Source organism: Dipodomys merriami, unplaced genomic scaffold (assembly GCF_024711535.1).
Source record: "Dipodomys merriami isolate MVZ:Mamm:240054 unplaced genomic scaffold, mDipMer1.0.p SCAF_58, whole genome shotgun sequence".
NCBI lineage: Eukaryota > Metazoa > Chordata > Mammalia > Rodentia > Heteromyidae > Dipodomys > Dipodomys merriami.
Genome location: NW_027206157.1, coordinates 8,349,244 through 8,355,493, shown reverse-complemented (window position 1 = coordinate 8,355,493; position 6,250 = coordinate 8,349,244). Strand labels below are relative to the sequence as shown.

Here is a 6,250-nt window from a genome sequence, read left to right as displayed (position 1 = left end):
CCTCAAAAATAAGTACTCTGCCAATTTTTGGATCAATCACTTATAACCTCAAAGATATTTTGCTAACAAGATGCTTAGAGGAAACCGAAGAATACTGCACTTTTATCTTCTCTCTTAAGACTCTCCTTAGATACCATGTCAGGAACAGTGAAGTTATTCTTTGCAAAATTATTTCAATAGATTATTTTTTTCTCTTCATCTTGCATTTGCTCAACAAGATGTATGGAGAATAATAGAGTTGAATCACCCATACCATGGATGACAGTGTCTTTCACAAAAGGACAATGCTCCTATGTCCTATTTCTCTGTCCTCCTCTTAGCTCTTGCCTGATTTCCAACTAATCACAGATTCTTAGCTTCAAGTCTAATGAAGGTGAAGGACTATAAGGACTCCCCCATTGCTACATTGTAGGGCTAGATCTCTGGCAGGAGGTAAGTGTGAACGACGCACTCAAGGAACACACGTTGGGAGAACAGGCTTAAGCAGTTCTGGTTTATTTCTGCACAAGGGTTGGGATTTTATAGCTCCAACTTTCCCAACCTCCTGAGTCCTTCCCAGCCAATTACTTAGCGGGGAGTTGATGATGGGCACTGCTTGGTGACAGGCACTGATTGGTCCCCCGGGGGCATGTAGGGAGCAGGGACAGCTCATGGCAGGAAAGCTAGGCAGACGTGCCTGTGGGTCACGTCTCTATGAGCAGGAAGTGTGCTTCAACTGCTACTCTAGCTGACTCAACCAGATCTGACCGGCTCTACCCACAAATTTTCCCTTTTCTTTTAAAAGGACCGTCATTATGGTGACCCGTCATTGGAGGCATTTTTGCCGGGAGTGCAAGCATTTAATAATTCCTAGGAGAGTAAGCCCTACATGTGCACGGCCTCCCCAGATGACCAGAGAGGATGGCGAAAACCATTGTTGTAACTTTTTAAGCACATCTTCTAAAAAGGAGACAGCGGGAATAAGCTGAATGGTGGTCTGGTTTAGGTGGGTACCATCATGCAGCAGGTTTTGGTTGAAGTTTAAGTACTTAAGGGACTTAGGGCCTTTGAGGTAGTTACTAAGTTCAGTGAAATTGGGTGCGGGAGTGGTAAGCTGACCGACAGAATTAGTCAAAGCATTACATAGTCCTCCTTGTTGTAATCAAAGAAACGTAATCTGTTCTTGGAGCAAGTCTATTTGTTGTTGGAGCACAAGGAGGCCTCCCTTAAGATGATTGGCAACTTGTAAATGTTATAATTCTATGGATGACAGTTGAGGGATGAGCTGGTTTATCTGTTGCACGGTGGACACGCTTTGGGACAGCAATACAGCCGCGGTGGTAGCTGAAGCCACTGTAGCGATGATTGCGGACCCGATTGCAAGGATCAATCCTACTGCTCTTTTAGTGCACGGATGAATCAAATGAACCTGGGAAAACTGAGAGTCATTAGTAGCCAGAACAATAAATGGGGGAACACGTACCAAACCTGCAAAAGGATATGAGTCATTGGGTTGCCAGTGATTGCTGAGAGTGCAAGTAGCGGAGGAGTTGTCTCCTAGACAAAAAAAGAACGGGGCTCTAACCACTACCATTCCTGACACCTGGTCATATCCAGATCAGTTACAGCGACGAATATTGGTCAATAGGAAAGGGGACAAAATGAGGCAGGAATGTGATGATCAAACGATTGGCATGGGGGGTCCTAGGTCTCCCAATCGTCCTCCTGAAGAGTCATAAAACTCCTTTAGATTTTGAGGTTTGGGATCCTTTTCAGATTGGTTGTATATAGCTGGGTCTCTACCCTTAAAAGAGTTTTAAAAAAACTATGAAGATGAAGCAGTGGGTGAGGCTTCAATAGCCAAGAAGCTGTGTTTAATTGGAAATCAGGAAAGAGCTGAGAGGAGGACATAGAAGTAGGACACAGAAGCGTTGTCCTTTTGTAACAGACCTGTCTTCCAAGGTATGGGTGATTTTCCTCTATTCTTCTCCATACATCTTGGTGAGCAAATGCAAGAACAAGAGAAAAATAATATATTGAAATAATTTTGCAAAGAGAAACTTCACTGTTCCTGATATGATATCTAAGGAGAGTCTTAAGTGAGAAGATAAAAATTGAGTATTTTTTGGTTTCCTCTAAGCATCTTGTTAGCAAAATATGTCCTTGAGGTTAGAATTGATTGAAACAAAAAGTGATGGAGCACCTATTTTTCTGGGCAATTTAGACACAAGAAGACTTTCAAGGTAAAGGAAAAAGAAAAAAGTTAGCCAAGTATTTGTAATCACAGTTTCTTGGACTGGTTTTCTGGAGACAATTTTTACATTAGATTTGTCCTCATTAACATAGATGTTGTTTCATGGCAACCAAATACAAGAGGAAAGTTTAATGGACTCGCTTAGTCAATTAAACAGCATAATAAAAAAAAATGGCAAATAACTTTTAGTGAATTATTTGACCAATTACTTTGCCAGAATAAAGAAGGAAAATGTAATTCAAAATGAATTGACCTAAAAGTATGAATAAAATGTAGTGAAGAGAGATGAGAGGAAAAAATAAAGGATTTTTTTCTCTACAGTGGAGTAATGGGTTCTTCATTTTGTTTCTTCCATTCCATTTTTCCAAGCTATCAATTGTGGCTCAGGACTGGAGTATCAAGTTCAGACAAAGAGAACTCATAGAAGAAAGATAATATTTACAGCAGATATATGTGATTTATAACCTTAGATAATCTATTTAAATCTGTTCAGAATACTCCCCTACGCCAAACTGCCCTCTTTGAACATCTTTGTTTGCTTTTACTAAGACTTCCCTCCATTAACTGCTTAAAAATTTTGAGAGGTCATATTCATACTCCCTACAGATTGCTGTTTGGTTGTGTTTTTTATGTGTTTTTGTGTTTTTTTAACTGAATTTCCAAAGGTTGTGCAAGTGTCTTACAATTAAATATGTCCACCTAATTATCCATTGCTCCTGGATCACAGTGACACCATCTATCATTCTCAACCACTCCATTCTCCAAGATTTATTTCCGATTTACCACTTCCTTTCTCAAATGTGTACATTGAGTATTCTAGCTGTACTTGCCCCTTGTTCCATTTTTCATTCATTCTATGTCTTTACTATTATGGCTCTCTGGTTTCAACTTCCTGATAGTCATTCTGTTAAACTGTCTGTTAATATTTGAAAGGTTTATATACATTCCATGGAGTTTCAGTCCTGCACATACTTGAACTGATGTCAGCTTATATTTCCATAATTCATTCATCTGCAATAACAATTTGCAAGACTGGAGACTTGAAACACCTAGACATGATTATATTCTCATCCATTTGAAGATTAATCTTTAGTCAACAAGAAAGTTTAAAAATGGCTTTGAATGTATTCTTAACTACCAGTTTTTATAAATGGTTTTGTACAATGATGTGTGATATTTTATATTACATGGAATAAAACTTTCTACTACCTATAAGTTTTGGAAAAAGAAGGAAAGTAACATATACTAATATAGAAGAATATGATAGAAATAGAAGATAGATTTTGTCACATCTCAGATGAGTACCCATATTCAAGACTTAAAGACATATTTCTTACTGTGTTAGACAGAGGGAAAACAAAACAGCATATGATAAGGCAAGTATTTGTGACTTTTTAAAATGCCCCTTATTAAGTGATGAAATTTACTTTATTAGCTAATGTTTAGGATTGAAATATGGGAGGTTGATCTATTAAACAAATTTCTGGAAGGCACCTACTGAGCAACACAAATGGTGCGTGGTACTACTTTTAGACTTTAATGAATGGTTGAACCTGTCTGACATTAGTGCTGGGTAAATGAATCAAGTCTATTGTAACTTGCTCCCTACACTTGAAAAACTTGTAGTGTCACTAAGTGTCATCTACTTATCAAATGTTGTTTTGGTAAGTGTGATTTCAAAAAGTTCATTTGAAAAGGAATACACTTTCAGGAGATTAAATGTAGGTTGGTTTGAGAATGACAACATTTTTATACCACAGAACCAAGTTGTACTAAAGTACCAGTGTTTTGAAGCACAAACGATCTTCTCAATTAATGTTTTGCTGAATTAAATTTAACCTCTACGTCATTTTCCTGACCATGGTAGATCAATCACGGATCTATCTTTCCAGGAACTATTTTTTGGCCCACTTATGCTGGACTGAAATATTACATTAGTCATAAGGGGAGGGGTATTAAAAATAATCTTGTGACACTTTCTGATCTTGTTCACTCATATGGGCTGGTCATCTGTCAATTCAGGTTGAAATACAGTAATTTCTCTCGATTTTGTGACTTCATCTTTCATTTTAAGTTGCCTTACATTACACAATTGCTTGCTGCTAATTCTTGTTTCTCAAGGAATTGGAGCCCTGAAATATAAGAAATGAGAAATTGAGATGGATTTTCAGTTACTGTCTGCTGGCATGTTGCGTAGTCCTAGGTGAGAAGTATTGCCCCTGTTATCTGATGATGCAGGTAACTCAGCCATAAGATATTAGGACCCATGGGTCTATAGAAGAATAATGTCTTTTAGATATAATATTAGCAAAAATGGAGTATAATATGTAGGAGGAATGAATCAGAAATATGGAGAAAAACAGTTTGGGACCAGTGAGTTAAAACAATAAACAGAGCATCAGAGTAAAATCTCTTATAGATTAGAGGAAAACAACATTTATTTTTAACAATGTGAATTCAGAAGACCATGAACACTTAGAAGGTATCACAAGTATATACCGAAGACATTGCATTGATACTTTTTATATTCTAATATATATTCTAAACCTAATTATTTACATTCCAATTCTATTTATTGGAATAAATAAATATCAATTTATTTGTCAAATTATCAATTGATTCTAGTAAGTTTCACTGTGTGAAATATAAAATCAGCACATATAAATATAAAATATATAACTATATATAATATAATAAAATGGCACATGTTTTGCATTGTTCTGTTTTGGTTAGGGTATCCAAAGCTACTCTGTTTTAAAGTATTTTTCCATTATCTCTACCTCAGTGTTTGATAGAGTTAGATTTAAACCTTTACCTTTTGTAGATTCACAGATTGGAGACAAGAGGAAACATTACCAATTTAAGGCCTAATAACAAGGAGAAACATATGGACTTCTCCTGAGCTATGAAAATATTTGGTGATAGAAAGGCAGTAGTCTAAGTTCCTGCCTGGTTGGAAGGTAGACAGGCCCGGACATTAGGTAATCATGCATATGAACAATTTTTTTCACCTTCTTGGCTTTAGCTACTTTTGAAATGGTAGGTATAATAAACCATTATATTTTGATAAAAAACCTTCTAGTCTGAAAAGTTCTGTCTGAAATATTCATTTTTCTATGATCCCTTGGAACTAAGATTTATTTTGTTCAAGTAAGACAATTTACGCGATCAGGGTAAGATATTCTGGTTGGTCTGATCCTACATGGAAGAAGGGTAAAGCATCTGGTAGACATTTGTGCCAATGAGACCGCATTTGGGAAAATTTCAGCTGCAGAAGTTTAGAAGTAGCTCTTAAGCAAGGCTTACTTTGAATCCGTTAGCTACACAGAGCAAACTCAGTTGAATAAATAAGTATTTGAAAAAGCCATCCCCTTTGGACCTAGCTAAAAATGCTTCAAAGTATGATTAAACTAAAATGAAAAAGATTTAAAATAGTCATTGACAAAAAAAATTACAAACGTGAGCATTCAACTGAACAATATAATTATTTTCCATTATACACAGAATTTTAGGGAAATAAGATCAGTAGCATTGTTAGAAACAATAAGGTTTCCTTGTTACAAACAGGCACCCAAGGATATAATCCTGTATAAATATTGCATCATTAACTACCTAAATTTAGAGGACATTACATGCTTCAGCAGCACATGAACCCAAATTACACCAATACAGAGATTAACATGGCAATTGCAAAGGATGATATGAAAATCTGTGAATTATTCCAGATTTTTCATTCTTCAGATGCAAGAAATGAAAAACAATTATTAAAAAGTTGATTACAAAATTAATAGTGTAACAATACATGTAATCCATATAAATAAAAGTCAGGTTGACATCAGTGTATTAAATCTTCACCTTAGAAAGGCCTTTACATAGCATAATCGTTAAAAAACTTTTAAAATTAGACAACATTGTCATTTTATTCCAAAGAAATATACTATAAGGACCTAGTAAAAAAGGAATCTTAAACTGTTTTGGTATGGAATGCAATCTGAAAGGACACATTTATTAATGAAC

The 6,250-nt window shown here is 35.9% G+C and overlaps 1 pseudogene; it reads left to right on the top strand.

Moving 5' to 3' along the window:
* Nucleotides 1-5,865: 5,865 nt before the first annotated feature.
* LOC138813068 (U6 spliceosomal RNA) lies at nt 5,866-5,964 on the top strand (annotated as a pseudogene).
* Nucleotides 5,965-6,250: the final 286 nt, after the last annotated feature.